The 16644-nt window shown below is 48.1% G+C and overlaps 1 protein-coding gene across 1 annotated transcript in view; it reads left to right on the top strand.

Annotated features, from left to right (window-relative positions):
• The window catches only part of CACNG6 (calcium voltage-gated channel auxiliary subunit gamma 6), a 274765-nt gene that overhangs the window by 160080 nt on the left and 98041 nt on the right, over window positions 1–16644 (top strand). The window lies entirely within an intron of this gene.

Genomic DNA, 16644 nt, shown 5'->3' with positions numbered 1-16644 from the left:
TCATAATGACAACCCAAAACATCCAAATGATCCTGATCAAAAGTTCACATAACCCATTTCTTAATACCATGTATTATTGCCTCCTCTAACATCAATGACAGCTTGAAGTCTTTTGTGGTAGTTGTGGATGAGGTTCTTTATTTTCCCAGCTGATAAAGCTGCCCACTTTTCTTGGCAAAAACCCTCCAGTTCCTGTAAATTCCTGGGCTATCTAGCATGAACTGTGCGCTTGAGATCTCCCAAGAGTGGCTCAATGATATTGAGGTCAGGAGATTGATATGGCCACTCCAGAACCTTCACTTTGTTCTGCTGTAGCCAATGACAGGTCGACTTGGCCTTGTGTTTTGGATCGTTGTCATGGTGGAATGTCCAAGTACTTCCCATGTACAACTTCAGTGATGATGAGTGCAAATTTGCCTTCAGTATTTGCTGATAAGGTTTTGCATTCATCTTTCCTTCAACTTTGACCACGTTTCCTGTGCCTTTGTAGCTCACACATCCCCAAAACATCAGCGGTCCACCTCTTTGCTTTATAGTAGGAATGGTGATCCTTTCATCATAGGTCTTTTTGACCTCTCTCCAAATGTAACGTTTATGGTTGTGGTCAAAAAATTCAATTTTGGTCTCATCACTCCAAATTACCTTGTTCCGGAAGTTTTGAGGCTTGTCTCTGTGCTGTTTTGCGCATTGTAGGTGAGATACTTTGTGGCATTTGCACAGTAATTGCTTTCTTCTGGCAACTCGACCATGCAGCCCATTTTTTTTAAGTCCCTCCTTATTGTGCATCTTGGAACAGCCACACTGCTGGCTTTCAGAGAGTCCTGTATTTCAGCCGATGTTATTTGTGGATTTTCCTTTGCATCCCAAACAATTTTCCTGGCAGTTGTTGACAACATTTTTGTTGGTCTACCTGACCGTGGTTTTGTTTTTACAGAGCCCCTGATTTTCCATTTGTTAATCACAGTTTGAACGCTGCTGACTGGCATTATCAATTCCTTGGATTTTTGTATCCCTTTCCTGTTTTATACAGTTCAGCTACCTATTACTGTAGATCTGCTGACAATTCTTTTGCTTTCCCATGTCTCACAATCCAGAAACGTCAGTGGCTGGATGAAAGATGCAAGAGTCTGTCTGGATCACAGACACTCACTCAGCTTTTATGCACATGTAGGGGACAGGGACCTGGTGAGCTGTGCAGACGGGTGGAACCATTGTTGCCGGGAGTCGGGGTTCCGGGGGACGGATTTGAGGGGCGCATGGGAAGCCAGGCTCAGGTGACAGGAGGCAGAGTGACGCAGGGAGAGAAGAGGATAAAAAGAAAAACGCGCGAAAGCAGGGACAGAGAAGCGCGGGAAAACTCTGAGGAGAGGAAACTGCAGCGCAGTTGTCGTGTGTGTGCAGGCCGCAGTGAGACTTGCTGGAAGCAGGGGGAAAACGTACAACAGACACTGCGGGCAATTACCAGAGCCCCCAAAAAGAGGCGCATTCGTCGTCAGCGACCCCCCAGGCAGAGGGGTAGTGCTGATCAGCTCGGGGACAGTATTACCGCGCTCCCCGGGAGCATCTTGCCACAGAGTGCTCCGGATCCTCCTGGGTTTTTCTTAGCTGTGACTGATACTGATAATTCTGCTAATTCTCCTCAAAAAGACTCCTCTCTGGACGTGGAAATGGTTATCCCGGATCAACGTCCGCCTGCGGGAGGTAACGCAGCACCGCAAAAGACATTCTGGACTCGAATCTACACCTGGGTTCGACGTCGGAGGACACCGCCTTCCCTCACCACTAGGACTACGTCGCTGACGGAGCCTCACCACCGGGACTACATCGCTGAGACAGCACTGATAAGTGAACGTTGTTGACTTTACCTTAGTAGGAGAGGTACTAGTGAGGCGCGGCCGCGTTCTTCGGGTATAGTTCAGGCCTCCTATATAGTAGTTAGGATTTACTGTGATATTGTATACTTGTACTCAAGTTCCCTGCGTGGAAAACTGTTGTTATATTTTTGGGTTGGGAGTTAAAAGAAAAGTTAAAAACGCTGTTTGCTTTCTGGCTCCCATTTGTCCCTGCATCCTTCTTTACCTGCGGTCTCTACATTTGGCGTAGTCGGCAGGATGCAGGATCCAAAGAGGGAGCCAGAAGATACGGAGGATGGGGCTGGCCCGAGAGCGTCTCTCTCATTGGGGGCCATGTTGAATAACCTGCCCAAGTTTAATGGGAGCAACATGTTGTTGTGGAGTTGGACTGAAAGGATGCGGGGGCTGCTGAGGATGCATCCTATGACCCCGGCCCTGGAAGCAGAGGTGGCCATTATGGCCTTAGACGGAGAGGCCCGAGATTCAGTGATGTTGAGACCCCCCACAGAGCGGAATACTTTTACCGGGGTGTTAAATGTGTTAGAGGGGACGCACGGGGATCCCACCGACGTGGGAGAGCTGCGGGCCCGGTTGTTTGGACGGCGACAAAAAGAAGGCGAGACTGTCACTCAGTACATGAATGCTCTGCAAGAGCTAAACATTGCAATCGTGCGGAAAGATGGTATGGGGATGGGACATGTTGACGTGACCCTGCGCGACCAACTGGTGACGGGACTGCGAGATGAGTTGACCAAACAGGCTCTACGTGAACGAGTGCGGGTCGACCCGCGCCTGACTTTCTCCGACATAGGCAATGAGGCCCGCACCCGGGAGCAAGAGAGGGGGGTGACGGTCCTGACAGGAGAGACTCGGGTTATCCAGACCGCTGCACCAGGAGGGGGTGAGCCGTCGTGGGTTCAGGAGATGCGGCAGGAGCTCAAACAAATCAGGGACGAACTGGCTGAAGTTAAAAAGAATGCGCGAAGCCCAAGGGAGCTACCCCGGGGGCAAGGGTCTGGGAGTCCAGCTCGTGGCGCTCATCCAGGATATTATCCGGTCCCCGGTGCTTGTTATGGTTGCGGGGAGGCAGGACATTTCGCACGGGAGTGCCCCCGGAGAGGGAGGGCCTCGTCCCGTCAGGCGTTAAACTAGAGGGCTCCGAGCTAAGGGGACGACGCTCGGAGCCAGAGTCCCCGCGAATGGGTGGTGAAAGTCCCGGAAATTTGGTTGCCAGCTGCCCCCTGGTTTGGGCAGAGTTTGAAGGGCGGGCTGTCCGTTGTCTGGTGGACACCGGGTCCCAAGTCACGACTATGCCCGAGGCTTATTTTAGAAAACACTTTCCTTTGACAGTCAGACCCCAATGGGGTCCCGTAATTCGGTTACAGGCCGCCAATCAGCTGCCCATCCCAGTGGAAGGGGTCACCTGGATGCAAATATCTTTATGTGGGAAGGACCAGGGCCGCCGGGGGGTTGTGTTAACTCGGGGAGATCCCAGCCCACAACATACCGTGACCTTGGGGATGAACGTATTGAAAGATTTTGGCAGTTTTCTGTTAGGGGAGACTACGCAAGAGACACTCAATCAGTGGGGGACCAGTACACCTCAGGGCTCCGTGTTCAGACAGTTAGTGAGAGAAGTCCGGGTACAAGAGACCTGTCAAGAGGGAGACATACTAGGGAGAGTGATTACTTCCCCGACACCTAAGGTGACGTTCCCCCCAGGACAGACTGTTATATCCCTGCCCATACGAGCCCGCATCCCTCTAGAAGGAGTACAAGTACAGATTGAGCCCACCTTTACATCCCCTTTGCCCACAGGACTGCTGGTGGCCCGATCTCTGGCTACTGTTAAAAATGGAGCCATACCAGTGCGATGTGTGAATGTGGACGAATACGATGTCGTGCTACGGGTCCGAAGTGAGATGGCCAAAGTGTTACGACCTTTAGAAGTGATGCCCCCTCCAGATACTTTGCAGTTAACGGTGGATTCCCCTGATCCCTGGATTGTCAGAGTCCGGTCTACGCAGGATCCTGAGCCAATAGCGTTTGAAAGGGTCAAACTATTCTGGAGCACATGCGGACGGAATTGTCGGGCCTGGATCCATCACAGATCTCACAAGTGCAGTGACTCCTTGGACATTATGCTAAAGTGTTCGCACAACATGAAGATGATTTTGGCTGTACCACGGACATCGAACATGGAATTCCGACCGGAGATACAGTGCCCATCAGGGAGCGGTACAGACAGATTCCCCCGCAGATGTACCAGGAAGTAAAGACGTTGTTAGGCCAGATGCTACAAAAGGGAGTGATCCGCGAGAGTCAGAGCCCATGGGCTGCCCCGATCGTGCTGGTGCGGAAAAAGGACGGCACGCTCCGGTTCTGTGTGGACTATCGTAAGCTAAATGCATGCACCGTCCGAGACTCTTATCCACTTCCCCATATCGAGGAGTCTCTCTCCGTGCTGGGTCGGGCCAAATATTTTTCCACCTTAGACCTAGCCAGCGGATACTGGCAGGTCCCGATGACAGAAGCAGATCGTCCTAAGACAGCGTTTATCCTTCCCATGGGACTATTCGAGTTCAATCGAATGCCGTTTGGGCTGGCCAACGCTCCAGGCACCTTCCAACGATTAATGGAGCGGTGTCTGGGGGATTTGAACTTCGAGGCCACTCTCATTTATCTGGATGACATCATCATCTATGCTCCAACATTCGAGGAACATCTGTGCCGACTGGAGCAAGTACTAGACCGGTTGCTGCAATACGGGCTTAAGGTGAAGCCCCAGAAGTGTCACTTGTTCCGGGAACAGATCGAGTACCTGGGGCATGTGGTGTCCGCCGAAGGAGTCCGGCCATCGCAGGAGAAGATTGCCGCAATCCAGGAGTGGCCCACACCGGAGACCGCCAAGGATGTACGGGCGTTCTTGGGCCTCGCTGGGTACTACCGGCGCTTCGTGAAGAACTTTGCTCGCCGTTCTCACAATCTACAAGTCCTGCTGAAAGGAAGCTCCCCCAAGGAACGGGGAAAGAAGATACAACGGCAGGAGCCACAAGAAGCAGCGTTCCGGGACTTGAAGACAGCTCTCATGGAGCCGCCGGTGTTGGCTTATGCGGACTATTCGCAACCGTTCATCCTACACACCGACGGCAGCTCTCAGGGATTGGGGGCTGTGTTGTCTCAGGTTCAGGATGGGCGGGAGAGAGTGATCGCCTATGCGAGTCGGTCTCTTCATGACTCTGAGTTGAACCCGGACAATTATAGTTCTTTCAAGGTGGAGCTGTTGGCCGTGGTGTGGGCTATGACGGAGCGGTTCGCTGAGTACCTGGCCGGTTCCAAGGTGCTGATACGCACGGATAACAACCCATTGGCACATCTGGAAAATGCGAAATTGGGTGCCCTGGAACAGCGCTGGGTAGCCCGGATGGCCAAGTACAGATACCGTATCCTCTACAAGCGAGGAGCGGAGAATGTTCATGCTGACGCGTTATCTCGTCTGCGGAAGAACCCCCCAAGAACTAACCGAGATGAGGAGCTGGAGGGAGAAGAAATCCCCTACGCCATCGGGGGCGCTGCTCGGACGGCTGTGAGCCGGGAACAGACCGGGAACGGAACGGCTACAGGACTGTTGGTTCAGAGTCGGGACGAATGGATACGGCTGCAACAGGAAGACCAGGAACTAGCTCCATTGCGACAGTGGATAACGAATGGTCTATTGCCCGTGAGAACCCCTGGACAAACTCTCCCGTCAGACCTGAACCTTCTTCTGCGGCAGTGGGAGCGCCTAACTCTGCAGGACGGGCTCTTATGCCACTTAACCATGGCTCAGGCAGATTCCGAGCCGACCTGGCAGATGGTCTTACCAGGGCCCGTGGTGGCCGCAGTTGCTAAAGAAGCTCATGAGTCCGGGGCACACTTCGGAGTGAAGAGGACGTTTAAGTGGCTGCAAACTCGGTTCTATCATCCTCGGCTGCTTGCGGAAGTACAAACTGCCTGTAGACAATGTCGACAATGTGAGCTAACCAAGTCACCGGAGGAAAGGGCGCCTGTGCAGAGCATCACGACGTCTGCCCCTTTTGAAGTATTATTGATAGACTACATTACCATTGGAGCAGCGCATCAAGGCTACGAACACTGCCTCGTTATGGTAGATCATTTTTCAAAATTTGCGGTAGTCACCCCTACCCGTGATCAGACGGCTGAGTCGGCGGCGAGCGCTATCTGTAAGAACTTTATTCAAGTTTACGGCTGTCTGAGGCGAATACATTCGGATCAAGGCGCCTGTTTCTTGGGCAAAGTCATGGAAGAGCTGCATCGCCTCTACGGCATTGATAAGTCACGCACCACACCGTATCACCCCCAGAGAAATGGGGCTTGTGAGCGGTTTAACCGGACTTTGCTTCAAATGCTGCGTGCGCTAGAACAAGATCAGAAGGCCCGCTGGCCGGAGTATGTGTCTGACCTAGTGTGGGTCTACAACAATAGAGTTCATCAAGTCACAGGACGCACCCCGTATGAAGTGGTTTTTGGGCGCCCAGGAAAAGGCATGACAGATCTGGAACTGTCTTCGGAGGAAGAAGGCCCCCGAACAGGGATGGCTTCGTGGGTGCGTGATCATCGGCATCGGCTGCAGACCTTACACCGACTGGTACACACTCGAATTCGGGAAGTGGAGCATCGGAGCACCCCTACAGCAAAACCCCCAGAGTTCCGGCCAGGTGATCGAGTACTCGTTCGAGAGCAAAGACCGCAAAACAAGTTAGACCATCGTTGGGAAAAAACACCCTATTGGGTGCTTCGCCGTATAGACCCGCATGGACCTGTATATGAAGTGCAGTCTGAGGCCCACGGAAGTACAGGTACTCGCATTCTTCATCGCAACATGCTCCGGTTGTGTCGCTCTGTTGACTCGGACACCCCGGAATCCGCAATCAGGGAAGAGCCACCTACGACTGAGTCCCCCAACAACCATTGGTGGGATGAAGAAGATGATGAAGAAGAAGAACGGCGTCAAAATACTCCCCCTATCTCGACTACTACACTACCCCTGACCAGTCACCCTTCCGCTGACGACATTCCCCCAACACCCCCTACACAGGGACCCGAGCCACGACGTTCTGAACGTTCTACTGCCGGTAGACCCCCAACTCGCTACAGTCCTGACTTACACACTAGACAGACCCAAGTGTGGAACAACCCGTCAGATGGGCGACCTGTCAGTGCGAAGGCCTCGCCCGGGGACTGGCGAGCATACAGGGTGGGGGAATGTAGGGGACAGGGACCTGGTGAGCTGTGCAGACGGGTGGAACCATTGTTGCCGGGAGTCGGGGTTCCGGGGGACGGATTTGAGGGGCGCATGGGAAGCCAGGCTCAGGTGACAGGAGGCAGAGTGACGCAGGGAGAGAAGAGGATAAAAAGAAAAACGCGCGAAAGCAGGGACAGAGAAGCGCGGGAAAACTCTGAGGAGAGGAAACTGCAGCGCAGTTGTCGTGTGTGTGCAGGCCGCAGTGAGACTTGCTGGAAGCAGGGGGAAAACGTACAACAGACACTGCGGGCAATTACCAGAGCCCCCAAAAAGAGGCGCATTCGTCGTCAGCGACTCCCCAGGCAGAGGGGTAGTGCTGATCAGCTCGGGGACAGTATTACCGCGCTCCCCGGGAGCATCTTGCCACAGAGTGCTCCGGATCCTCCTGGGTTTTTCTTAGCTGTGACTGATACTGATAATTCTGCTAATTCTCTTCAAAAAGACTCCTCTCTGGACGTGGAAACGGTTATCCCGGATCAACGTCCGCCTGCGGGAGGTAACGCAGCACCGCAAAAGACATTCTGGACTCGAATCTACACCTGGGTTCGACGTCGGAGGACACCGCCTTCCCTCACCACTAGGACTACGTCACTGACGGAGCCTCACCACCGGGACTACATCGCTGAGACAGCACTGATAAGTGAACGTTGTTGACTTTACCTTAGTAGGAGAGGTACTAGTGAGGCGCGGCCGCGTTCTTCGGGTATAGTTCAGGCCTCCTATATAGTAGTTAGGATTTACTGTGATATTGTATACTTGTACTCAAGTTCCCTGCGTGGAAAACTGTTGTTATATTTTTGGGTTGGGAGTTAAAAGAAAAGTTAAAAACGCTGTTTGCTTTCTGGCTCCCATTTGTCCCTGCATCCTTCTTTACCTGCGGTCTCTACACACACACACACTGATTACGACCAAACAGGTCACAAGTGAGGATGTTAACTTTAGTAGCCATTCAAACCCATTTGTGTCAACTTCTGTGCATGTTATCAGGCCAAAATCACCAGGGTATGTAAACTTTTGATCAGGGTCATTTGAATGTTTTTGGTTGGCATTATGATTTAAAAAGAGAAAACACAGTAGTTTGACAATAAATGGCTTCACCCAACCACTAACCATGAGTGGAGAAAATGTTTTGGTGTTATCATTCATATTCTCTGAATAAAAGGCTAAGAAAGCAAAAAGTCTGCCAGGGTTTGTAAACTTTTGAGCACAGCTGTACATCTATACTGCAACCTAATTTTTCCCTGTTCTTTCCAGTTTTCTCAAGGCCTGCCAGTTCAATCCTGTGCTTTTTCAGAACCTGTAGCATAGTGAGGGCTGCGTGTCCTGTTCAAAGCCAGTAAAATGAATGTTCAGCTTCCTCTTCTGACCTGCACTGATCAGGTAGATTATTGGTAGACAGGATACAAGAGAACTGTGCTGTTGCATAATTTTCTCAGTGATTGGAAAATACACAATATGAGTTTTCATCTTGATCTAAGATGCACACACTTTTTAGCAAGATTTTTACTTGCTAAAAAGTATGTCCTGTGGTCAGAAAATTGCCAGTATTTTTTGCTACTACAAATTCTATTAGCAATTATTCATGAAAACTTGAATGCATACATGCTGTACAGTCTTAAAAAGTATTTACTGACATTATTAGCAAATGATTACATGTGGATATGTGTCTCTACAGAATATTGCCATTTATAAATTTGTAAGACATGTAAATGACATGTTCACGCAGTTGAATCATTTGCACGCTAGGCAATCATGCTGTATTGTATTTCCTGTGACTTTTCTAAATCTTGGTAACACGGTTGCAATTTTCTCATAATTTCCAAAATCGCAGTAAAAATTATTTAACTCGATTTTGGAAAAACATAGCAAAAACGTAGTGAAAATTAATTGTGTGCACACCCTTATTAAAGAGAATCTGTTGGTAGGATCATCCCTCTTAAGCTATTTGGGCATCTAAGTAATAGAAAGTTGAATAAAATGATACCTCAATATCTGAGATCCGATGTCATATTGCAGAGAAATCCTTATTTTTCTTCATATGTATATGAGCTGTTAAGATCTATGGTCAGGACATAGATCTCCCTGAGAATTTGACTCCAGAGATTATTTTAAATCAAAGGTGACATTACCAGTGTGAGACCTAGAATTACAGACAGATATATATGTATCACATTGGTAATGCCCCCTTTAATTTTAAATAGGATCTAGAGGCAGATTCTTGGGGAGATTTGTGTCCCGCCCATAGATCTTAACATTTCATTTACATAGATTGCATTTACAAGACATTGGATCACAGATATCAAGGTATCATTTTATTCAGCTTCCTATCATCTACCTACCCATTTGCCTTGGGAGGTTTATCCTACTGACAAATTCCCTTTAGAGAAATAGGTTTGCATTTTTACCAGAGCATCATAGGCATGAATTCTGTTCCTTTTAGGGTATATTTATACATAAGTATCTACTGTAAGAGGCATGAAGCATAAGGAGGAACATGTCTCATTCTGAAGAGTGCCAAGACAGTGTAAGAAGACTTTTAGGTCATACAACTGGTACACCCGCCAGGGCCGTGAGGTACTCGGTACTGGGTCCGGTACTTAAAGGGATGTGTCACGGTGGTGGTGACCCAGTCCTTGGCCCTGGGTGCCCAAGTAAAAGGAACGGTTAAAGGAGTTTGTGAAATAATAAAAGTTTGTGACGCCACCTGTGGTACTTGGTCAGGGGTGACTGACACTGCATAAAAGGGATGATGGGGTGATGTTATGGCGGCTGGGATGATATAGCTTCCCAAAGATGAAGCTGGGTCCCCTGGGCTCCCGGTGTAGTAGGGACAGGTGGTAGGTGGTGTAAAAAGAAATGGAGGACACAGGGTTGCAGTCTCTTTACCTCTTTACTGATGAATTAAGGCAGCCACAGTCCAGGGTACCTGATCACAGGTACAGGTACGGTCCGGCTGGCTTGGAAGTGAATCTGGACTCTCCTTTACCAGGAGGGGTTGGAAGCCTTCCTACTACCGCTGTGGTGTAGTCCCTTGCTGCCTTAGGCCTCACACAAGGTCCTCACGTTTCTTCTCTGTCCCCCTTATTGGTAGGATACTACCCGTATGACATGTAACCTGAGCCTTTTTACATGATCTCTATCATGACCCAGGCTCTATCTGCTACTGTGTCCTCAGGTGTCAATGGTAGACAGGTAACTTGCAGTCCACTGTCCGCCAGTTTCTGCCATGGGGCATAGAGTTACTTCCACATCCGCAGTCTTCCGCTACCGGTATCTGTGCTCAGCATGGAGGAAGCCCAGTCGCAGCTTCTCTCTCCAGCTCTTAACTCTCCTTTGCTCCTTTCTCTTCTTCACTGTCTCTACAGACTGTTCTGTTCTCATTCCTTCTAGGAGCTGCAGCACCTCTTGTGGCTGCACGGCCCCCTCCTCTCCCTCAGACTCTCACCGTCTGCTTTCTCTCTGTTCTGTTCCTCTGACAGACTGTCTAACTCTTTCCCCAGACCAGAAACCAGAATTATATATATATATATATATATATATATATATATATATATATACAGGTAAGCTCCCCTGAAACTGAGCTCAGAGCTCCCCCTTCTGGCCTGGAGTCAGAACTGTGTTGCATGTATGTGAATACCTGATAAAAGGGATCCTTCCTCGCTTCCAAGCATGACATCACTCTCCCCGTGAGGAAAGCAAAGACACTGTAACAACCAGGAACCTGGGGTGTTACACAATGCTGCTGTGAGAATTTAAACATGCAAACAGCCTCTTCAGAGAAGAAGTGAACAGGAACTTTAGTGCCACATTTTGAAAGGTAGCAATCCTGAAAGTCAATATCAACCTGTAAATGAGACTTCTGCATGACTTAGGATAAGACGCAAAATCATAGACTCCATTTGAAATCACATTTCTGGGTATTTGAACCTCATCAGTGCAAAGCAAGAGGTCTTATTTGGCTAGATGAAACTGCATAAACCACAGTGGATTTCTAGTCCATTCATACCTAAAATAAGAATTAGATGTTCCTACTTGCTTCCATTTGACGAGAAAATTAAGTGTTTTGCTGAATAGAATTGCAATATGCATTATTAGGAATGGAAAGAATTCTGTGTAGCAACCAATCGTGACCAGAGAGTGTAAATGAGATGTACATGGCGTACCAAAAGAAAGGAAAGGATGTCATTTTTTATAGTTAACAAAAAAAAAAGTACAGCTACTGTGCAATCCAGAGAACATGTGTAATCGGGGTAGGAAAAGATAAGGCTTCAGAAAGTGCTGTGATTGTACTTCCTGCCATAACAAAGTTGCTTGCTCTTCCATTTTCTCCTATTCTGATGAATGCTTTTCTACTTGGACTTCCGACTGCAGTAGTGTGCTATTATCTCTTGTGCTGCCTGCAGGTGAAGCTTTACGCAGGACGCCCACTCAAGCCAACAAGCATAGTAGGACATAGAGCGGGGAAGCGAGCAGCAAGAATGACTAAGCTCTGAATGAGCAATGGGCCTAATTTCCATTCACTCACATCCCAGCAATGATTGAGCTTTGCATACAAATACTTTTTAAATGTAAATCCCATGGAAATTGTTTAAGTTGCTTTTTGCCTGAAAATTAGAGGAAATGTGTTCAACATTGAATTGTTTTTTTGTCGTGATGACATAAAGTCATTCTACTTAAGAAGTTGGACTTCAGACGCCGGATTTTGTTTCAATTCTCTCCTGAGCACACAATTAAATAACTTTTACTGAAGTAATCATTAAGTTTCCCAATTTTAAACCCTTCACTATGAGGCAAATTTGCATTTTTAGTTTTTGCTTTATCCTCCCTTTCTTTTTGATTTTTCTGTCCACTGTGATGGCGTCACTGGCGCTGTATCTGAGTGGAGACATGTGTCGCAAAGATTGTTATCCTGCTTGATGTGAAACCCATGAGTGTCCTTCCATCATGATATACTATGGTAAGCATAAACCAGTTGTTATCAGGGTCCGTTTCATGGTGAGTAGGTGTAAGAGATGGGAGGGGACACCTACTCACCATATCTCCACCTCAAGGGTGTGGATGTAGGGAGTTAAATGTCCAGTCAGGGCCCATATCTGTAGAACAATATTGGTGGATTTACAGAAAACAGAATATTTTGGCGAATAATGGGAAAGAAATAAGAGAAAACTTAACCACTTTTGTCCTGATGACAGATCCTCTTTAATATCTACAATCACAATGTTAATTCATTTTTACGCTTAGTGATGGCCTATATTCTCTCATCTTAAGTGAATATTTATTTACTTTCCAGCTTCTCTAAATCCCACTGTGAGTTATAATCTTCTTGTGCTAATTTTTCTGCATGATTTAGCTTCCTATTTTAGCTTCTAAAAATTCATTAACATGTACACATGCAGCAAGACTAAATACAATTTCACATAATAAACAGGAGCAAAATCATTTCACTTTATCATGGAAATAGTGGAGCCCATTAACTGTAAAATGGCACAACAAAATGACTGAGCGTATTTTTCTTAAAGGGCTCATATTTTCAATAGCAGCAAGTCATATCTACTAATTCATGAAGGGCAAACTTTCCGAGTGTTAAAGGGATTCATCACCAGATGTTTGCTACCCATCTGACATCAGCGTAGTATAGGAGCAGAGATCCTACTTTCAGTGATGTGTCACTTACTGGGCTGTTTGCTGCAGTTTTGATAAAATCACACTTTTATCTGCTGCAGATCTAGCAGTTCTCTGAGCTGAATTATGTGTAACTCCGCCCACACACCACTGATTGGCAGCGTTCTGTGTATACTGTGCATAGGCAGAAAGCTGCCAATCAGTTATGGGGGTGGGGTTATACAGAGGTCATGAGTTTGAAGGCTACATGGCAGCAGGTGTATTATTAGTTAATAATGGGGGAGTCTTATTGATGCCTCAACGTTATTAACCTCAGGGCTTGATGTCAGCTGACAATATAAAGGTGACATCACCCCCCCCCCCAACTCTCACCCCACTTGCCATCCCTACGGGGCAAGTGGGAAGAGCGAGGCTAAGTGCCAGAATTGGTGTATCTTAGAGATGTGTGTTATGACCCCAATGGCGAGGGTCTCAGAGGAACGTGGAAGTCTGCAGAATACAAAAATCCAGCTCATAGGGCAGTGGTAACTGGGTTGACCATATATCTACTCCTAACGCCAACACTAGAAGTAGCCGGGGATCATTCCTACGTTGATTCTAGATGACACGCGCCAGCCGGAGAATCTAGCTACCCCTAGTAGAGGAAAACAAAGACCTTTCTTGCCTCCAGAGAAGGGGACCCCAAAGCTGGATAGAAGCCCCCCACAAATAATGACGGTGAGGTAAGAGGAAATGACAAACACAGAAATGAACCAGGTTTAGCACAGAGAGGCCCGCTTACTGATAGCAGAATAAAGAAAGGTAACTTATATGGTCAACAAAAACACTATCAAAATCCACACTGGAAATTCAAGAACCCCCGAACCGTCTAACGGTCCGGGGGGAGAACACCAGCCCCCTAGAGCTTCCAGAAAAGGTCAGGATATAGATTAGGAACAAGCTGGACAAAAATACAAAACCAAAACAAATAGCAAAAAGCAAAGGCAGACTTAGCTGATATAACTGGAACCAGGATCAGTAGACAAGAGCACAGCAGACTAGCTCTGATAACTACGTTGCCAGGCATAGAACTGAAGGTCCAGGGAGCTTATATAGCAACACCCCTAACTAACGACCCAGGTGCGGATAAAAGGAATGACAGAAAAACCAGAGTCAAAAAACTAGTAACCACTAGAGGGAGCAAAAAGCAAATTCACAACAGTACCCCCCCCTTAGTGAGGGGTCACCGAACCCTCACCACGACCACCAGGGCGATCAGGATGAGCGGCATGAAAGGCACGAACTAAATCGGCCGCATGAACATCAGAGGCGACCACCCAGGAATTATCTTCCTGACCATAGCCCTTCCACTTGACCAGGTACTGAAGCCTCCGCCTGGAGAGGCGAGAATCCAAGATCTTCTCCACCACGTACTCCAACTCGCCCTCAACCAACACCGGAGCAGGAGGCTCAGCAGAAGGAACTACAGGCACAATGTACCGCCGCAACAAGGACCTATGAAATACATTGTGAATAGCAAACGACACAGGAAGATCCAGACGAAAAGATACAGGATTAAGGATTTCCAATATCTTGTAAGGCCCAATAAAACGAGGTTTAAATTTGGGAGAGGAGACCTTCATAGGAACAAAGCGGGAAGAAAGCCATACCAAATCCCCAACGCGTAGTCGGGGACCCACACCGCGGCGGCGGTTGGCAAAGCGCTGAGCCTTCTCCTGTGACAACTTCAAGTTGTCCACCACATGATTCCAGATCTGCTGCAACCTATCCACCACAGAATCCACCCCAGGACAGTCAGAAGGCTCCACATGACCCGAAGAAAAACGAGGATGGAAACCAGAGTTGCAGAAAAAAGGCGAAACCAAGGTGGCGGAACTAGCCCGATTATTAAGGGCAAACTCAGCCAACGGCAAGAATGTCACCCAATCGTCCTGATCAGCAGAGACAAAACACCTCAAATAAGCCTCCAAAGTCTGATTAGTTCGCTCCGTCTGTCCATTAGTCTGAGGATGGAAAGCAGACGAAAACGACAAATCAATGCCCATCCTACCACAAAAGGATCGCCAGAACCTGGAAACGAACTGGGATCCTCTGTCTGACACAATATTCTCAGGGATGCCGTGCAAACGAACCACGTTCTGGAAAAACACAGGAACCATATCGGAAGAGGAAGGCAGCTTAGGCAAAGGAACCAAATGGACCATCTTGGAAAAGCGATCACATATCACCCAGATAACGGACATGCCCCGAGACAGCGGAAGATCAGAAATGAAATCCATGGAGATATGTGTCCAAGGTCTCTTCGGGACAGGCAAGGGCAAGAGCAAACCGCTGGCACGAGAACAGCAAGGCTTAGCTCGAGCACAAGTCCCACAGGACTGCACAAATGACCGCACATCCCTTGACAAGGAAGGCCACCAAAAGGACCTGGCCACCAGATCTCTGGTGCCAAAAATTCCCGGGTGACCTGCCAACACCGAGGAATGAACCTCGGAAATGACTCTGCTGGTCCACTTATCCGGGACAAACAGTCTGTCAGGTGGACAAGACTCAGGCCTATCAGCCTGAAATCTCTGCAACACACGTCGCAGATCCGGAGAAATAGCTGACAAGATAACTCCATCTTTAAGAATACCAACAGGATCAGCGACTCCAGGAGCATCAGGCACAAAGCTCCTAGAAAGAGCATCGGCCTTCACATTCTTTGAACCTGGTAAATACGAGACAACAAAATCAAAGCGGGAGAAAAACAATGACCAGCGGGCCTGTCTCGGATTAAGGCGTTTAGCAGACTCGAGATACATCAGATTTTTGTGATCAGTCAAGACCACCACACGATGCTTAGCACCCTCGAGCCAATGACGCCACTCCTCAAATGCCCATTTCATGGCCAACAACTCCCGATTGCCCACATCATAATTTCGCTCGGCAGGCGAAAACTTCCTAGAGAAAAAGGCACAAGGTTTCATAACAGAGCAACCAGGGCCTCTCTGCGACAAAACGGCCCCTGCCCCAATCTCCGAAGCATCCACCTCAACCTGAAAGGGAAGTGAGACGTCAGGCTGGCACAAAACAGGCGCCGAAGTAAACCGGCGTTTCAACTCCTGGAAAGCCTCCACGGCAGCAGGAGCCCAGTTAGCTACATCGGAGCCCTTCTTGGTCATATCCGTCAAAGGTTTCACAATGCTAGAAAAATTAGCGATAAAACGACGGTAGAAGTTAGCGAAGCCCAAGAACTTCTGAAGACTCTTAACTGACGAGGGCTGAGTCCAATCAAGAATAGCTCGGACCTTGACTGGGTCCATCTCCACAGCAGAAGGGGAAAAAATGAACCCCAAAAAGGGAACCTTCTGTACACCAAAGAGACACTTTGAGCCCTTGACAAACAAAGAATTTTCACGCAAAATTTTAAAGACCAACCTGACCTGCTCCACATGCGAATCCCAATTATCAGAAAAAACCAAAATATCATCCAGATAAACAATCAAAAATTTATCCAGATACTTCCGGAAAATGTCATGCATAAAGGACTGAAAAACTGAAGGCGCATTGGAGAGCCCAAAAGGCATCACCAAGTACTCAAAATGACCTTCGGGCGTATTGAATGCGGTTTTCCATTCATCACCTTGCTTAATGCGCACAAGGTTGTACGCACCACGAAGGTCTATCTTGGTGAACCACTTGGCACCCTTAATCCGGGCAAACAAGTCAGACAACAGCGGTAAAGGATACTGAAACTTGACAGTGATCTTATTTAAAAGCCGATAATCAATACAAGGTCTCAAAGATCCGTCCTTTTTTGCCACAAAAAAGAATCCCGCACCAAGAGGGGAAGAAGACGGACGAATATGTCCTTTCTCCAGA

The sequence above is a fragment of the Ranitomeya variabilis genome, chromosome 4, assembly GCF_051348905.1.
Source record: "Ranitomeya variabilis isolate aRanVar5 chromosome 4, aRanVar5.hap1, whole genome shotgun sequence".
NCBI lineage: Eukaryota > Metazoa > Chordata > Amphibia > Anura > Dendrobatidae > Ranitomeya > Ranitomeya variabilis.
The sequence above is the reverse complement of the archived record's forward strand: the minus strand, read 5'-3'. Positions and strand labels throughout refer to the sequence as shown.